Source organism: Molossus molossus, unplaced genomic scaffold (assembly GCF_014108415.1).
Source record: "Molossus molossus isolate mMolMol1 unplaced genomic scaffold, mMolMol1.p scaffold_m16_p_21, whole genome shotgun sequence".
NCBI classification, from domain to species: domain Eukaryota; kingdom Metazoa; phylum Chordata; class Mammalia; order Chiroptera; family Molossidae; genus Molossus; species Molossus molossus.
Window position 1 is genome coordinate 11,544,487 of NW_023425357.1, and position 17,788 is coordinate 11,562,274.

The following is a 17,788-nucleotide window of genomic DNA, read 5'->3' on the forward strand; positions in this document are numbered from 1 at the left end:
AGAAAGGGGGTCTTAGGAGGCTGGTCTGCCCCTCCTGCTGGAGACTGTCCCAGAGAGGAGAAAAGGGCCCAGTCTCAGGACAGGACAACTGGGCAGCAGGAGGGCTGAGGTGAGCTGGATCCGAGGACCAGTGTATGCATGGACAGGATAGCTGGATGTCAAGTGGCTCGGGTGAGGATGGGGTGGGGAGAGCAGGACAGGGACAAGGGTAGGAAGGTGGATGTTCAGTGGGTTGGGAGAGGCCTGAAGTCAGGTGCAAGAGTAGGAGACCCTGCCCTGGCCGGTTTGGCTCAGCGGTTAGAGCATCAACCTGCGGTCCCGAGAGGCCCGGGTTCGGTTCCCGCTAAGGGCACGTACCTCGGTTGCAGTTTGTCCCCGGCCCTGGTTGGTCCTGCGGGTGGCAGCCACTTGATGTGTCCCTTTCACATCGGTGTTTCTCTCTCTCTCTCTCTCTCTCTCTCTCTCTCTCTCTCTCTTCCTGTCTCTCCCTCCCACTCTACCTGAACAAAAAAGGAAAAATGTCCTCGGGTGAGGATTAAAAAAAAAAAGAGTAGGAGACCCAATGTCCCCCTTCCAGAGGGGACCCAGCCTCTCTCACCTGCAGGTCCCCGGAGCTTCAGGGTTAGCCCTGGGCTGGGCTATATAATGGAGTTTCTTGGCTCCTTAGGCCACACCCTGGGCCACCTGCCAGGCAGATGGTTCCAACTTCCCGGAGGAGGCTCCTGATTTCAGGGCCAGGTGGAGTGGGCACTCTGAAGGCCTGAGAGGGGTGGAGGACAAGCCTGGAGGCCAGGGTCCTGAGGGGATAAGAACAGCTGGTGGCTGTGCCCTGGGAGCCTGCTGGGAACTTCAGTCTTGGAAGGGTGGTAGTGATGAGGAGAACAGCTGGGGAGCAGGGTGCTCAGACCCTGGGGCCCCTGGGGGTTGGGAGCTGGGCGGAAGATGGTATCTGATCTTGTTTGCTAACTAGAAGCTGCCTGCAGATTTTTTCCTTTGGCTCCTGCCAGAAACAATAGCAAAGGACCTGTATCCGGGTCCTGGCTGCTCCCCAGTCCCTGTTAGCTGATCCCTGGTCCCCAGCCACCCACATCCTGTTTCCAGGAACCACTGCAGTGGGTGGGACTGTCTGTGATGGGGAAGGTGTCTGAGCACTCAATCATAGAGTGAGACACAATGCCTCCACCCCCAGTCCAGTAGGGCCTCCTGAGGACCTGGGCTGTGAAATGGGAACATCAAAAGAACCTCACTGGGTTTATTTATCTCTCAGAGGGCACTCTGTTATTTCTCAAGGACTGCAGGTAGGAGGCAGGCTCCTCTGTGTGGGAACTGGGAGCTGGAACTGGAAGATGGAGGCCTCTGCTTCCTGGCTCCACGCAGACATCAGGTTCCACTTCCTGGCCCTGAAGAGGAACTGGCTGAACAGATTTTGGGTGACTCTGTGCACACACACACACACACACACACACACACACACCCCATCACCCAGAACCTGCCTGGGATGGGAAAAGAGACCACCGCGAGGTGGTGTGGGCTTCCTCAGATGGAGTCTGTTCCTTGTGGGGCTGGCCTGACCCACACCCTGCTTCTCTCCTCCTGACCTGGGACCCACTGTTTGCTGGGGAGTCTCCTCTGGAAACAGCAGCTGCAAAGCCTGGGTGTCCTCACCCACAACACCCAGCAGCTGCTGCCCTCAGGACTCCTCCTCTCTTATCACCAAGGCCTGGGCCTCTGTGCACCCAGGTTGGGTGGGGGCCCCGACACCTCCCACCCAGGGCAGGCTCCCAGAGGGAGAGAGATAAAGGCTCAGAGTTGACTGGGACCCAAAGTCAACCAGGAAAATGAAGTAAGTAAACAGGAGACAGGATAAAAATCCATAGCTATCAAGAAACAGGCAGGATAGGGGGACCTACGGGGGGTGAGAGCTTTGAGGAGAGGGGTGCCTGGGACCCTGAGGAGTCTGGGGGTCAGTAGAGGGGTCATCTGCAACACCAAGGAAAAAGAAGGGGGGCTGCTGGGATTCCTAAGAAGGAAGCAGCTACTCCAAACCAAGGTGTCAAAATCTACGTCAGATACCCCTCTCGTAGTCGGAGACAGAAATAGGAGGGGGGGAGGACAGAAAATGAGGGTAAGAGATTTTGCCCACCAATCTCTTCCAAGCCTGAGGTGCCCCCTGCTTGACCCCAGATAGACACCTTCCCCCTTCAAAATCTGTCATTGCTCTCTGCAGCCAGAGTCCCCAGAAATGGGGTGGCGGTGGGAAATCTTTTATATTTTGCATTTGACACCCCTGGGACCTTTCTGGTCTTTTCAGGGTGTGTGTGTGTTGGGGAGAGTGGTATGCTGCACCCTGTGCCTTACTCCGTATCATATCCATTCTCACAAATCCCACTGGCGGGGCAGGGGACACTTTCTTAGGTCCGAGAAACCACCTCTATCCGGCCACTGGCAGCCTCTGGTGGCCCAAACAGGGGGTGACTGTGTGACTGAGCCTCCAGCCTCACCCTGCAGGCAGGATCTGAAGGGGGCAGAGCTGCACCCGGTCCCAACACTTGAGACCTCTGACAGCCCCAGGGCACAGCTGGAGGGAATTTACTTTCTGCAGCTCAATTCAGATTTGCCAGCAATTTCTTTCTTTCTTTTTTTCCAATGATCATTTTTTCTCAATTATATTATTTCAGATTTGCCAGCAATTTCTAGCTTCATTCTTTCACACTTTGGATTCCACAAGGGCTTCTCTCTACCTTGCCTCTGTCTTGCCTAAGCTGTCACTAACCTCCCTGAGGTTCAACCATGATCTTGTTCCCCCCCTGTTCCAGAACACCGCATGCTACCCTGTCCCTGGAAATGCATGTCCACACTCTTGGCAGGATGACCTCAGGTCCTGGTGCTCCATTTCCTGCACCGCCAGCTCGCCATTGCCTTCCCACCACCTACCTGCTAGCTCCTTATCTGGAATTCAAACATCACTTTCTGCGTGAGTCATTCGCCAAGAACCCAAGCTGAGGCTAATTAATCTCTTTTATTCCTCTTACATAACACAGGCTATCTGTTCCCTTACTTCATGGACCCCCCTCCCCCCACCCCTCCTTTTTTAGGTGCTTGGAACTGACAGTCCTGCTACATCTATGTTCTGTTCTGTACCTTCCCACCAATCTCTCTACTACCTGCCACAATCTGCTTTCATGTGCATTCAAATTCTCTTGCTAAAAAAAATAAAATAAAATGGCCCTTGGAGCTTAGGAGAGAGAAAGGCAAAGGTAATGCACCTGGAGAGAAGAAGAGGGAGAGGAGAAAGGCACGGGTGTGCTCCTGAGAGGGAGAGCTCCTTGTTTACCTTTTTAGGAAAATGCCAAACTGTTTTCAAAGTGTTTGCACCATTTTACATTCCCTCCAGCAGTGTATTAGTTGAAAGTCACTCTTCCACAGGTCTCTGGACGCCTGTGTATTTTGCTGGGTATTTTCCACCCAGCCTCGCAACCCCTCTCCCCTCTGATAGCTGCCAATCTGTTGTCTATCAAAGAGTCTGTTTCTATTTCACTCATTGGTTTATTTTGTTCATCAGATTCCACACATGAGTGAAATCATATGGTATTTGTCTTTCTCTGACTGGTTTATTTTACTTAGCATAATATTCTCCAGGTCCATCCATGCTGTCACAAAGGGTAAGATTTTCTTCTTTTTTATTTTTATTTATTTATTTATTTATTTATTTATTTATTTATTTATTTTTTATCCTCACCCAAGGACACTTTTCCATTTTTTGTACAGATAGAGTGGGAGGGAGAGGAAGAGAAAGAGAGAGAAACATCGACGTTAAAGGGACACATCGAGTGGCTGCCACCCGCACGACCAACCAGAGCCGGGGACAAACTGCAACCGAGGTACATGCCCTTAGTGGGAACCGAACCCGGGTCTCTCTGGACCGCAGGCCGATGCTCTAACCGCTGAGCCAAACCGGCCAGGGCGATTTTCTTCTTTTTTACAGCAGAGTAGTATTCCATCGTGTAAATGTACCACAGCTTTTTTATCCACTCATCTACTCTTGGGCACTTGGGCTGCTTCCAATTCTTGGCTATTGTAAATAGCACTGCTACGAACATAGGAGTGCATATATTCTTCTGAGTTAGTGTCTTGGGTTTCTTCAGATATATTCCCAGAAGTGGAATCACTGGGTCATAAGGCAGTTCCATTTAAAAAAAATTTTTTTCGCCCTGGCCGGTTTGGCTCAGCGGTTAGAGCGTCGGCCTGCGGTCCAGAGAGACCCGGGTTCGGTTCCCACTAAGGGCATGTACCTCAGTTGCACTTTGTCCCCGCCCCTGGTTGGGTTGTGTGGGTGGCAACCACTCAATGTGTCCCTTTCACGTCGATGTTTCTCTCTCTCTCCCTCCTACTCTATCCGAACAAAAAACAAAAAAGTGTCCTCGGGTGAGGATAAAAAAAATTTTTTTTTTCTTTATTGATTTAGAGAGAGAGGAAGGAAGAGGGAGAGAGAGATAGAAACATTGATGAGAGAGAACATCAATTGGCTGCCTCCTGCATGCCCCCCACTGTGAATTTGGCCCACAGCCCAGGCATGTTCCCTGACCAGGAATCGAACTGGTGACCTCATGGTGCATGGGTCGACGCTCAACCACTGAACCACACCTGGGCAAAACAGTTTCATTTTTAATTTTTTGAGGTAACTCCATACTGCTTTCCACAGTGGCTGCACCAATCTGCATTCCCACCAACAGTGCACAGCATTCTCTTTCCTACACATCCTCGCTAACACTTGTTGTTTGTTGATTTATTGATGATTGCATTCTGACGGGTGCAAGGTAATATCTCATTAGGGTTTTAATTTACATTTCTTTGATGATTAGTGACATCAAGCATCTTTTCCTACGTCTATTGGCCATCTGTATGTCCTTTTTGTAGAAGTGTCTATTCAGGTCCTTTGCCTTTTTTTAATTTTACATTTTTAAAAATTGATTTTGAGAGAGAGGGGAAGAAAGAGGGAAGAGAGAGAGAAAGATATCAATGTGAGAGCAAAACATCAATCGGCTGCCTCCTGCACACACCCCTACCAGGATCAAACCCAAAACCCAAGCATGTGAGCTAACCAGGAATCAAACCCGAGATTTTTTGCTGCACAAGTGAACACCTAACCAACTGAGCCCCACTGACCAGGGCCTTTGCCCATTTTTAAATTGGATTCTCTGTGGGTATTTTTTTTTCCATATTGAGTTTTATAAGTTCTTTTTTTTTTTATCCTCACCCGAGGATACTTTTTCATTCTTTGTTCAGATAGAGCAGGAGGGAGAGAGAGAGGGAGAGAGAAACATCGATGTGAAAAGGACACATCGAGTGGCCGCCACCCGCACGACCAACCAGGGCCGGGGACAAACTGCAACCGAGGCACATGCCCTTAGCGGGAACCGAACCCGGGTCTCTCCAGACCGCAGGCCGACGCTCTAACCGCTGAGCAAAACCGGCCAGGGCATAAGTTCATTTTTTTTTTAATTGTTTTTCCTTTATTAATTTTAGAGAGAGAAGAAGGGAGAGGGAGAGAGAGAGATAGAAACATTGATGGGAGAGAACATTGACTGGCTGCCTCCTGCATGTCCCCCACTGGGGATCAGGCCCACGATGTGGGCATGTGTCCTGACTGGGAATCAAACCTGCGACCTCTTGGTGCATGGGTTGATGTTCAACCACTGAGCCACACCGACCGGACATAAAGTTCTTTATAAATTTTGTATATTAAGCCCTTATCAGATGTATCATTGGTAAATATGTTTTCCCATTCAGTTGGTTGTCTTTTAATTTAATTTAATTTAATTTCATTTCATTTCATTTCATTTTTATCCTCACCCAAGGACATTTCTGCATTCATTTTCAGATAGAGTGGAAGGGAGAAAGGGAGGAAGAGAGAGAGAAACATCGATGTGAGAGAGACACATTGACCGGTCACCACCCACGACCCCAACCAGGGCTGAGGACAAACTGCAGCTGAGGCACGGGCCCTTAACGGGAACCGAACCCGGGACTCTCTGGACTGAAGGCTGAGGCTCCAATCGCTGAGCCAAACCAGCCAGGGCAGTTGATTGTCTTTTTATTTTGTTGATGGTATTCTTTGCTGTGCAAAAACTTTTATAGTTTGATATAGTCCCATTTGTTTGTTTTTTTCTTTTGTTTCCCTTGCCCAAGGCAATACGTATATCAGAAAAAATATTGCTACAAGATATTTACAATATTTACAAAATATTGCAAATATTCAAATATGCTATTGAAATGTCCAAGATTTTACTGCCTATGGTTTCTTCCAGGATTTTTATGGTTTCAAATATAATATTTCAGTCTTTAATCAATTTTCAGTTTATTCTTGTGTATGGTATAAGAAGGTGGTCTAGTTTTATTTGTTTGCACTTATCTGTCCAATTTTCCCAACACCATTTATTGAATAGACTATCTTTCCTCCACTGTATGTTTTCCTCTCCTTTGTCAAATATTAGTTGACCATAAAGGCAGATTATTTCTGGGCTCTTTTTTTTTTTTAATTTTTTTTTTCTTTATTGATTTTTAGAGAGAGAGGAAGGGAGAGGAAGAGATAGAAACATCAATGAGAGAGAACACTGGCTGCCTCCTGCATGCCCCCCACTGGGGATCGGGCCCACAACCTGGGCATGTGCCCTGACAAGGAATCAAACTGGAGAATTCTTAGTGCATGAGTCAACGCTCTACCACTGAGCCATACCAGTCGGGCTATTTCTGGGCTCTTTAGTCTGTGCCATTGAGCTATATGTCTGTTTTCATGCTGTTTTGATTACTATGACCTTATAGTAGTTTGATATCAGCAAGTATGATCCCTCCAACTTTGTTCTTTTTCAAGATTGCTATGGCTATTCAGGGTCTTTCATGGTTCCATATAAATTTTTGGAATATTTATTCTATTTCTGTAAAACATGCCATTGGTATCTTAATAGGAATTGCATTGAATCCATAGATGTGTTGGGTAGCATGGATATTTTAATGATGTTAATTCTTCCAATCCATGAACACGGTATGCACTTCCACTTATTTGTATCTTCTTCAATTTCTTTCTTCAGTGTTTTATAATTTTATGAGTACAGGTCTTTTATATCCTTGGTTAAATTTATTCCTAGGTATTTTTTTTTAGAGCAATTGTGAATGGGATCATTTTCTTAGTTTCCTTTTCTGATAGTTCATCATTGGTATATAAAAATGCAGCTGATTTCTGGATATTTATTTTGTATCCTGCTCCTTTACTGAATTCATTTATCAGTTCTAGTAGTTTTTTTGTGGAATCTTTAGGGTTCTCTAAATACAGTATCATGTCATGTGAAAATAATGACAGTTTTACTTCTTTTCCAATTTGAATGACTTTTATTTTTTCTTCTTGTCTGATTGCTGTGGCTAGGACTTCCAATACTATGTTGAATAAGAGTGGTAAAAACAGACATCCCTGTCTTGTTCCCAGTCTTAAGGGAAATGCTTGTAGTGTTTGCCCATTGAGTATGATGTTGACTATGTGTTTGTCATATATGGCCTTTATTACATTAAGTTATGTTCTCTCTATTTCCACTCTGCTGAGAGATTTTTATCATAAGTGGGTGCTGGATTTTATCAAATAATTTTTCTGCATCTATTTATATGATCATGTGATTTTTATCCTTCATTTTGTTTATGTAGTATATCATGTTTATTGATTTGCAGATATTGTACCAACCTTGCATCTCTGGAATAAACCCCATTTGATCATGGTGTTTGATCTTTTTAATGTATTGCTGGATCCAGTTTACTAATACTTTGTTAAAGTTTTAGCATCTATGTTTATCAGGGATACTGGCCTATAATTTTTTTTTGTAGTGTCTTTATCTGGTTTTGGAATTAGTTTAATTCTGGCCACATAAAATGAGCTTGGAACTCTTCCCTCCTCTAGAATTTTTTGGAATAATTTGAGAAGGAGAGGTGTTAGTTCTTCTTTGAATTTTTGGTAAAATTCACCTGTGAAGCCATCCTGTCCAGGACTTTTGTTTGTTGGGAGGTTTTTGTTTTGTTTTTTAGTACTGCTTCAATTTCACTAGTTGTAATCTGTCTATTCAGATTCTCTGATTCTTCCTCATTCAGTTTTGGAAGATTGTATGTTTCCAGGAATTTATCCATTTCATCCAGATTGCCCAATTTGTTGGCGTATAGTTGTTCATAATATTTTCTTACAATCCTTTGTATTTCTTTGGTGTCAGTTGCTACTTCTCTTTCATTTCAGATTTTATTTATTTGGGTCCTTTCTCATTTTTTTCTTGATGTGTCTTGTTAAAGGTTTGTCAATCATATTTATCTTTTCAAAGAACCAGCTCTTGGTTTCATTGATCTTTGGTATTTTTTTTAGACTTTATTTATTTCTGCTCTGATCTTTATTATTTCCACCCTTATACTCACTTTGGGCTTTTTTGTTGTACCTTTTCAAGTTTTTTTAAGTGTAAAGTTAGATTGCTTATTTGAGATTTTTCTTGTTTCTTGAGATAGGCCTAAAATGCTATGAATTTTCCTCTTTTTTTTTTTTTTTACCATCCTCACCCAAAGACCTTTTTCCATTTTTTGTTCAGGTAGAGTGGGAGGGAGAGAGAGGAACAGAGAAAGAGAGAAACATCGATGTGAAAGGGACACATCGAGTGGTTGCCACCTGCACAACCAACCAGGGCCAGGGACAAACTGCAACCAAGGTACATGCCCCTAGCGGGAACCGAACCCGGGTCTCTCTGGACCGCAGGCCGATGGTGTAACCGCTGAGCCAAACTGGCCAGGGCTGAATTTTCCTCTTAAGACTACTTTCGCTGTGTCCCATAGAATTTGGGTTGTTGTGTTCTCATATAATTTGTTTCAAGGTATATTTTGATTTCTTCCTTGATCTCATTGTAATCCGTTCATTGTTTAGTAACATGTTATTTAGCCTCCATGTCTTTGTGTGTTTTTCAGTTTTTGTCTTGTGATTGATTTCTAGTTTCGTATCATTATGGTCAGAAAAGATACTTTTTTTTTTTTCCAAAATCTTTATAGTTGGATGTAAAATGTATTACAGATGTTCCACATTTTCCCCCCATTGACCCCCTCCTCCCCACTCCCACCTTTTCCCACACTATTGTCTGTGTCCATTGGTTATGTGCATATAAGTTCTTTCGTTTATTTCTTCCCACCCCCCAAACCCCTTTCCCTTTGAGGTTTGTCAGTCTAGCAATGAATTTGTGCTTCTTAATCCCTTCACCTTTTTCACCTATTCCCCCAATCCCCTTCCCAACTGGCAACCAACAAAATGTTCTCTGTATCTATGAGAATGTTTCTGTTCTGCCTGTTCATTTTGTTTGTAGATTCCATTGTTGATAGATATGTATTCATTGCCATTTTGTTTGTTCATATATTTTATCTTTTTCTTCAAAAAGACCCTTCATCATTTCATATAATAACGGTTTGGTAGTGATGAACTCCTTTAACTTTTTCTTGTCTGGGAAAGTTTTTATATGTCCATCAATTCTAAATGACAGCTTTTCAGGATAGAGTAATTTTGGTTGTAGGTTCTTGGTTTTCATCACTCTGAATATTTCTTGCCACTCCCTTCTGGCCTGCAAAGTTTCTTTTGAGAAATCAGCTGACAGCCTAATGGGAATTCCCTTGTAGGTAACTAGCTGCCTTTCTCTTGCTGCTTTTAAGATTCTCTCTTTGTCTTTTTGCATTTTGATGATGATGTGTCTTGGTATGGGCCTCTTGGGGTTCATCTTGTTTGGGACTCTCTGTGCTTCCTGGACTTGTATGTCTGTTTTCTTCACCAAGTTAGGAAAGTTTTCTGCCATTATTGTTTCAAACAGGTTTTCGATTTCTTGTTCTCGCTCTTCTCCTTCTGGCACCCCCAAGATGCGAATGTTGGCACGCTTGAAGTTGTCCCAGAGGCTCCTTACACTATTCTAATTTTTTTGGATTCTTTTTTCTTTTTGCTGTTCTGATTGGGGATTTTTTGCTTCCTTATATTCCAAATCGATGGTTTGCTCCTTGGATTTACGTACTCTATTATTGAAGCTGTGTAAATTATTCTTTATTTCAGTTAATGCCTCCTTCAATTCTAACTGTGTATCCATGATTTCTAACTGGTCCTTTTTTATGCTCTTGAGGCCCTCACTAAGTTCACTGAGGTTCTCACTAAGTTCATTGAGCATCCTTATAAGCAGTATTTTGAGCTCAGTATCTGTTAGATTGCTTATCTCCATTTCGCTTAGTTCTTTTATTGGGGTTTTGTTCTGTTCTTTCATTTGGGACCTGTTTCTCTGTCTCCTCATTTTGGCTGCCTCCCTGTGTTTGTTTCAGTGTATTACTTAATGAGAGGTATGGGGCTCGCTGAGACCAGATGCTGCTCGTTTGAAAGAATTTAGGAAAAACCCGAAGCAGGATCCAAGACAGGCTAATCCTATGGTTAAGCAAGTGGCAACAGCTTGGGTGGGCTTGAAAGTTGGGTGGGGCAGGGCGGGGCCTCAGGGAGTCAGAAGGGCGGGGCTACCAGTGTGAGCCAGGTTGCTGGAGTCCCAGATGTGGAGACTGTCTGCCGCCCCCGGGAAGGGCTCACCAAAGGAACAAATGCCTCTGACAGCACGTTTGTCCCCAAGAAAGCCCCCTCTCCAGCCCTCGCTCCAGTGCCAAGCAGCTCAGTTCTTCCCTGTATGTCTCTGGCGCTCCTCGAGCTGCCTCCCCTCCAAGCTTAGAGGGAGAGAGTCCGATAAGTCCGTGTGCGGGCCCTTTAGGGAGCTGCCTGGGGCTCCAGCCAAGTCAGCTTCCCTGAGCCTCAGTTTCCACTGGTTTTTCCAGCCAGAAGTTATGGGGATTCTCTTCCTGGCACTGGAACCCTGAGCGGGGCACCTGGTGTGGGACGGGGACCCCTCAGTCCTCAGGGAGGACCTTCCCAGCCGCGGGAGCCTCCTGATTTTTATCCGCCACACTTGGGTGTAGGACCAGTCCGTTCCGCCGCCGCCCCTCCTACCAGTCTGGATGTGGCTGCTGATTTAATTCTGTAGTTGTAGGACTTCCATTCAGCTTGATTTCAGGTGGTTTTGAATGATGGTTGTTCTGTAGTTTAGTTGTAACTTTGATGTGGTTGTGGGAGGAGGCGATACCGCGTTTACCTACCCGCCATCTTGACCGGAAGTCCCCAGAAAAGATACTTGATATGATTTCAGTATTCTTAAATTTATTGAGACTTGTTTTGTGTCCTAACATGTGGTCTATCCTAGAAAATGTTCCATATGCACTTGAAAAGAATGTATATTCTGCTGCTTTGGAGTAAAATGTTAGTGTGTCACTTAAGGCCATTGCTTCTGTGTTGATTTTCTGTCTGGAAGATCTAGCCATTGATGTCAAAATGGATATTTTTTTAATATTTGGTTTCACTCTCTCCTAGCTTGTAGAGTTTGTGCTGAGAGGTCCAATGATAACATAATGGGCCTTCCTTTATAGGTTACTTTCTTCTTTATAGGTAACACCATAGTAGGGTGTTAAAATTCCCTACTATGCTTGTATTTCTGTCACTCTCTCCCTTTATGTCCATCAAGATTTGCTTACATATTTAGGTGCTGATATGTTGGGTACATAATTGTTTACAAGGGTTATATCCTCTTTTTGATTGATCCATTTATCATTATGTAGAGTCCTTCTTAGTCTCTTACTATAGCCTTTGTTTTAAAGTCTATTTTGTCAGATATAAGTATTGCTACTCCAGCTTTTTTTTTTTCTTTCCGTTGGCATGAAAAATTGTTTTCATCCCTTTACTTTTAGTCTGTGTGTATTTTTCTTTCTGAGGTGGGTCTCTTGTAGATAACATATTTATGGGTCTTGTTTTCTTATCCATTTAGCTCCCCATGCCATTTGATTGGAGCATTTAAGCCATTCACAGTTAAAGTGATTATGAGTGCCCTGGCTGGTTTTCTCAGTGGTTAGAGCGTCGGTTCACGGACCAATGAGTTGCAGGTTTGATTCTGGTTAAGGGCATGTACCTTGGTTGCAGTTCATCCCCAGCTCTGGTTGAGGTCATGAGGGAGGCAACCAGTCGATGTGTCCCTTTCATGTCGATGTCTCTCTCTCTCTCTCTCTCTCTCTCTCTCTCTCTCTCTCTCTCTCCCCCCCTCTCTCTTTCTATCTATCTCTTCCTCTCACTCTGTCTGAAAATAAAATGAAAAAATATCATCAGGTGAGGATTAAAAAAAATGAACTAGCAAGAATATGAAATAAGGCAGACTAGAAGGAGGAACAGATTAGTGAAAATAAAGGTAGAAATCTAGAAATGATGCAGAGGAAAGAAGAGAGAGACTTGAGCATTAAAAAACATGAAGGAACTCTATGAGAACTATCTGACTACATCAGAAAGAATAATATATGAGTAATAGTCATACCTGGAGAAGAAGAGAGGGAGAAGAAAATAGAGAGCCTATTCAAACAAATAGTTGATGAGAACTCCTCAAACCTATGGAAAGAACCAGACCCTTGCATCCAAGATGTAAACAGAACACCTAATTACCTCAATCTAAAAAGGCCTTCTCCAAGGCACATTATACTAAAACTGTCAAAAAATTAATATTAATAATAAAGAAAGAATTCTTAAGGCATCAGGGAAAAGAAGAAAGTAACCTATAAAGGAAGGCCTATTATGTTATCATTGGACCTTTCAGCAGAAACTCTACAAGCTAGGAGAGAGTGAAACCAAATATTTAAACTACTAAAAGAGAAAAATTACCAACCAATAGTAATATATTTAGCAAAGTTATCCTTTAGATATGAAGGAGAAATAAAGACTTTTCCAGATATACAGAAGCTGAGGGGATTTATCACCAGAAGACCTCCACTGCAAGAAAAACTCAAGGGGGTTATTCTACTTGAAACAAAGAAAAAAGGTCACAAAACTTCAAGTAAGACCACCAACAAAATTACAGCATAAACAGGGATCATTTGTGACAAGAAGAACATGAAAAGGGAGGGGATAAAGGTCTGAATTTGCAAAGGAGAATGGAAATCAAATGCATTCAAAAGAGAAAGGACTACTGTATATATGAAACTTTCTTTTTCATAAACCTAATGGTTTATGAAACCCCCACCCACACCCACACCCACACACACACGCCCCTGAGGCACATAGCTTAAAAAAAAAAGAAGAAGAAGAAAGTATGGAATGCCACCAAACAAAAACACAAAGGAAAAAAACCAATGGAGTCACAAAGCTATAAGAAAACAAAAAATAAAATGGCTATAGGAAATCCTTATACATCAAGAATTACCTAAATGTAATTGGACTGAAATCACCAATAAAGAGGCACAGAGTAACCTCTTTAGAAGACACATCTAAGCTGCAAAGACAAAGTCAGACTCAAACTGAAAGGGTAGAAAATGATTTTCCAACCAAATAGCATCCACAGAAAAACAGGTATAACCATACTTATGTCTGACAAAATAGATTTTATGATAAAAAAGGTAACAAGTGACAAAGATGGATGTTATATAATGATAAGGAAGACACTACACTGAGAAGACATAACATTTCTTAACATATAGACATCCAATCAGGGAGTACTGAAATATAGAAAGGAACTACTAACAGAACAAAAGGGAGAAACAGACAAAAGCAGTCATGGTTGAGAACCTTAATACTCCACTGACAGCCCTGGCCGGTTTGGCTCAGCGGTTGGAGCATCAGCCTGCAGACCAGAGAGTCCTGGGTTTGGTTCCTGCTGGGGGCACATACAAAAAAATAAATAAAAATACTCCACTGACAGCTCCAGATAGATCATTCAAACAGAAAACCAATATAGAAAATGTGGCCTTAAATGACACATGAGACAAAATGGACATAATTGACAGTTTCAGAGCCTTTCGTCCCAGAACATCAGATTATACATTCTTCTCCAGTGCACATGGAACATTCTGAAGGCCAATCATATGTTGGTCACATAACCAGCCTCAACAAATTCAAGAGGATTCAAACCATACCAAGCAGCCCTGGCCAGTTTCGCTTAGCAGTTAGAGTGTCAACCTGAGGACTAAAGAGTCTCGGGTTCGATTCCGGTCAAGGGCATGTACTTTGGTTGCGATTTGATCCTTGGCCCTGTTGGGGTCGTGCAGGAGGCAACCAATCAATGTGTCTCTCTCACATCAATGATCAATGTTTCTCTCTCTCTCTCCCTCTCTCTGAAAAGCAATGGAGCCCTGGCCGGTTTGGCTCAGTGGTTGGAACGTCGGCCTGCGGTACAGAGAGACCCGGGTTTGGTTCCCGCTAAGGGCACGTACCTCGGTTGCAGTTTGTCCCTGGCCCTGGTTGGTCGTGCGGGTGGCAGCCACTCGATGTGTCCCTTCACATCGATGTTTCTCTCTCTCTCTCTCTTCCTCTCTCTCCCTCCCGCTCTATCTGAACAAAAAATGGAAAAATGTCCTCGAGTGAGGATAAAAAAGAAAAAGAAAAAGAAAAGCAATGGAAAAATATCCCCAGGTGAGGATTAAAAAATAAAATAAAATCATACCAAGCATATTTTCTGACCACAGTGCTTTGAAATTAGAAATCAACTGTAAAGAGAAAGTAAAGAATCCCACAAATATGTGGAGATTAAACAACATACAGCTTAAAAATGACTGCGTCAAAGAAGAAATAAAAGGTGAAATCAAAAGATATATAGAGACAAATGAGAATGACAAGACAGCTCAAAAAATGAGATGCAGCAAAAGCTGTTTTTATTGATTTTTAGAGAGAGGAAGGGAGAGGGAGAGTTGGAAACAAGGATCAGTTGCCTCTTGCACATCCCTTCCTGGGGATCAAGCCCACAACCTGGGAATGTGCCCTGACCAGGAATCAAACCCGTGACCTCTTTGTGCATGGGTCAACGCTCAACCACTGAGGCAGCAGTAGGAACTCTTCATAAACCAGGTACAAGTTCAGGAGAAAACTCCAGAAATCCATGATTCTATACTGAAAGGAATTTAGCAGCCGCCGCGAAGGGAAAACGAACCAGAGAGGCCAACAAATTAGATAAAAACAGGTTCAGGTTTATTGGGTACACTCCGGGCGGGTTCACCGACTCGGGGGACAGGAGTCCGAGAAGCCGTGCTCAATGTAGGGGCTTGTGTCTTTTATATCTGCCTGTTGCAGCTGGAATTTGTCCCTTAGGGTTTGGCCCTGCGGGGGCTATGCATGGAGCCTCTGGAATGTGAGTCGATAAGAGCAAGATGGGAGTTCATCTACAAGCTCGAGGCAGGCCGTTCAGGGTGGGAGGCAAGGCTGAGCAAGTGAGACAATGGTCGAGCACTTTGCCTGGCGCCAGTCCCCAGGCTATCGGACATATACCAAGTGAGGATTATGAAAATTTTAAGAAGAGACACAGCTCTCCTTTAAGTTCCAGATGGCATGTCTGTCTACTTGATATCTATTGGATGTCTCCAAGGCACCCAAACTCAGTAGATCCCAAATCTCATTATCTTCCCTGACCTAACCCAGGTCCTTTTCTTGTTCTGAATCTCAGTTAATGCTGTCACCATTGGCACCAGTTCTCCAAGCTAGAAACCCAAGAGCAATTTGCCTATTTTATAACAGTAAAATTGGCCCAGCCAGTGTAGCTCAATGGTTGAGCTTGACCCATGCACCAAGAGGTTGCCGGTTCAATTCCTGGTCAGAGCACATGCCCAGGTTGTGGGCCCACTGGGGGCATGCAGGAGGTGGCCAATTGATGTTCTCTCTCATTGATGTTTCTATCTCTGTCTCCTTCTCTCTTTAAAATCAATAAAAACAACAACAACAACAATAAAATTGTATGGATTTATGTGACCACTACCACAATCAGGATACAAAACAGTTCTATCATCTCTCAAACTTCCCTCATATTGTACTTCTGTAGTTACAACCTTCCTCCCCCTAACCCCTGGTGACCATTGATTGATCTGTTCTTAGTTTCTATAGATCCCCCCGCCAAGAATGTCTCATAGCCCAGCCAGTGTGGCTCAGTGGATTGAGCGTCGTCCCATGGATTGAGAGGTGCTAGTTCGATTCTTGGTTAGGGCAACTGCCCAGGTTGTGGGCTCTATCCCCAGTAGGGGGCGTGCAGGAGGCAGCTGATCAATTTATCTCTCTCACATGGATGTTTCTATCTCATTCTCCCTTTCTCTCTCTCTAAAAAATCAATTATATAACAAAAAGAATCAGACAGTAAATAATCTGCAGTCCCATGTATCCATTAGACTATGGGACATCTCCACTAGAATGTCTCATAGATACCTTAACACAATGTCATCACCTTCCTTCCAAATCTACCTTTCTCCCTATGTCTTCTTAGAGAAAAATATGCCATCATCCAGCAACCCAAGTTAGGAGTATCGTACTCGGTTCTGCTCTCTTTCTCATCCCTACTTCTAGACACTCAATCTTATTACTCATACTTCCTCTATATCTCTCAAGTCTTCTATTTCTAAGTCCACTGCCATTTTACCAAGGGAGTCAGGCAACCATCTCTCACCTGAGCTATTGCAACAGCTTTACAGATTTTTTTGCTTTGTCTTACTCCCTTTGAGTTCATATCTACATTGTAGCAACAATGATCATCCTAAACAAACATCTCCTCAAGTCTTCTCCCTGCTTAAAACCTTTCTGTAGTTGTCCCTTGCCCTTAGGATAAATGTTAAACACTTTGGATCACATTCAGGACTCTATAATATGGCCCCAGCTCTCCTATCATAACTCAACCCATCTGGTTTCACCGTACATGTCTCCTACACATACTCTCATTTACACCTGCATCTTCTTTTAGTCTGGAATGCCCTCCTTCCCTTACTTGGCTAATTCCCACTTGTCCTTCAGGTCTTGGTTTGACTATAACTTCCTGACTGGGTTATGTGCCATCCTTTTTTATTCCTGTGGGAGAAACCCAAACTGTTCCCCATCTTTGCCCTGAGTGGGGTGGTTCTCAAAGTGGAATATGAAAACTCCTGCATGTTCCCAACCCTTTCAGAGGGTCTCTGAGGTCAAAATTATTTTCATGATTGTAAGAACGAGCCCCCAACCCTTTCAGAGGGTCTCTGAGGTCAAAATTATTTTCATGATTATAAGAACGAGGCAGAACGAGGCGTTTATTGGGAATTAGCCTGCCGGACTACCTCTAAAGAGAGAGTAGGAACCGGCTTGTACAGACTAGGGATTTTTAAACTCAGGGCTGGGGGTGGTCTTCAGCCGAGGAGACGTGGTCGTCTTTGATTGGTCGGGCCTGGGGTCTCCCCAGTTCTTGATTGGTCGGGGGCTGAGGTCTCCTAAGTTCTTGATTGGTCAGGAAACAAGTCTCCTGAAATTTGTTTTTCTTGTCCAGTGACCATTTGCAGTTTGGGGTGGGTTAGGGTGGTTCTGTTATTTCATTCTGCCTGACTGGAGTGATGGGTTTTAGTTTTCTGGAATGAGAGGCTTAGGGCAAGGTTAAAAGATAAAAGTGATGAGTTTTGGTTTCTTGGAATGAGAGGTTTTGGGCAAGGTTAAATGATAAGAGTGATGGGTTTTGATTTCTTGGAATAAGAGGTTTAGGGCAAGGTTAAATGTTAAGAGTGATGGGTTTTAGTTTTCTGGAATGAGAGGCTTAGGGAAAGGTTAAATGATAACAGTGATGGGTTTGGTTTCTTGGAATGAGAGGTTTTGGGCAAGGTTAAATGATAAGAGTGATGGGTTTTGATTTCTTGGAATGAGAGGTTTAGGGCAAAGTTAAACGATAAGAGTGATGGGTTTTGGTTTCTTGGAATG

At 43.7% G+C, this 17,788-nt stretch overlaps 1 protein-coding gene across 2 annotated transcripts in view; it reads right to left on the minus strand.

Annotated features, from left to right (window-relative positions):
- The window catches only part of LOC118638586 (Fc fragment of IgG binding protein), a 39,538-nt gene extending 37,826 nt beyond the window's left edge, over positions 1 to 1,712 (minus strand). The window contains exon 1 of one of the 2 annotated variants that reach the window (XM_036274616.1): positions 1,494 to 1,712. The gene's annotated coding sequence lies outside the window, so the exon portion shown is untranslated. The remainder of the gene's footprint in view (positions 1 to 1,493) is intronic. The other variant, XM_036274617.1, reaches the window with a different exon arrangement.
- Positions 1,713 to 17,788: the final 16,076 nt, after the last annotated feature.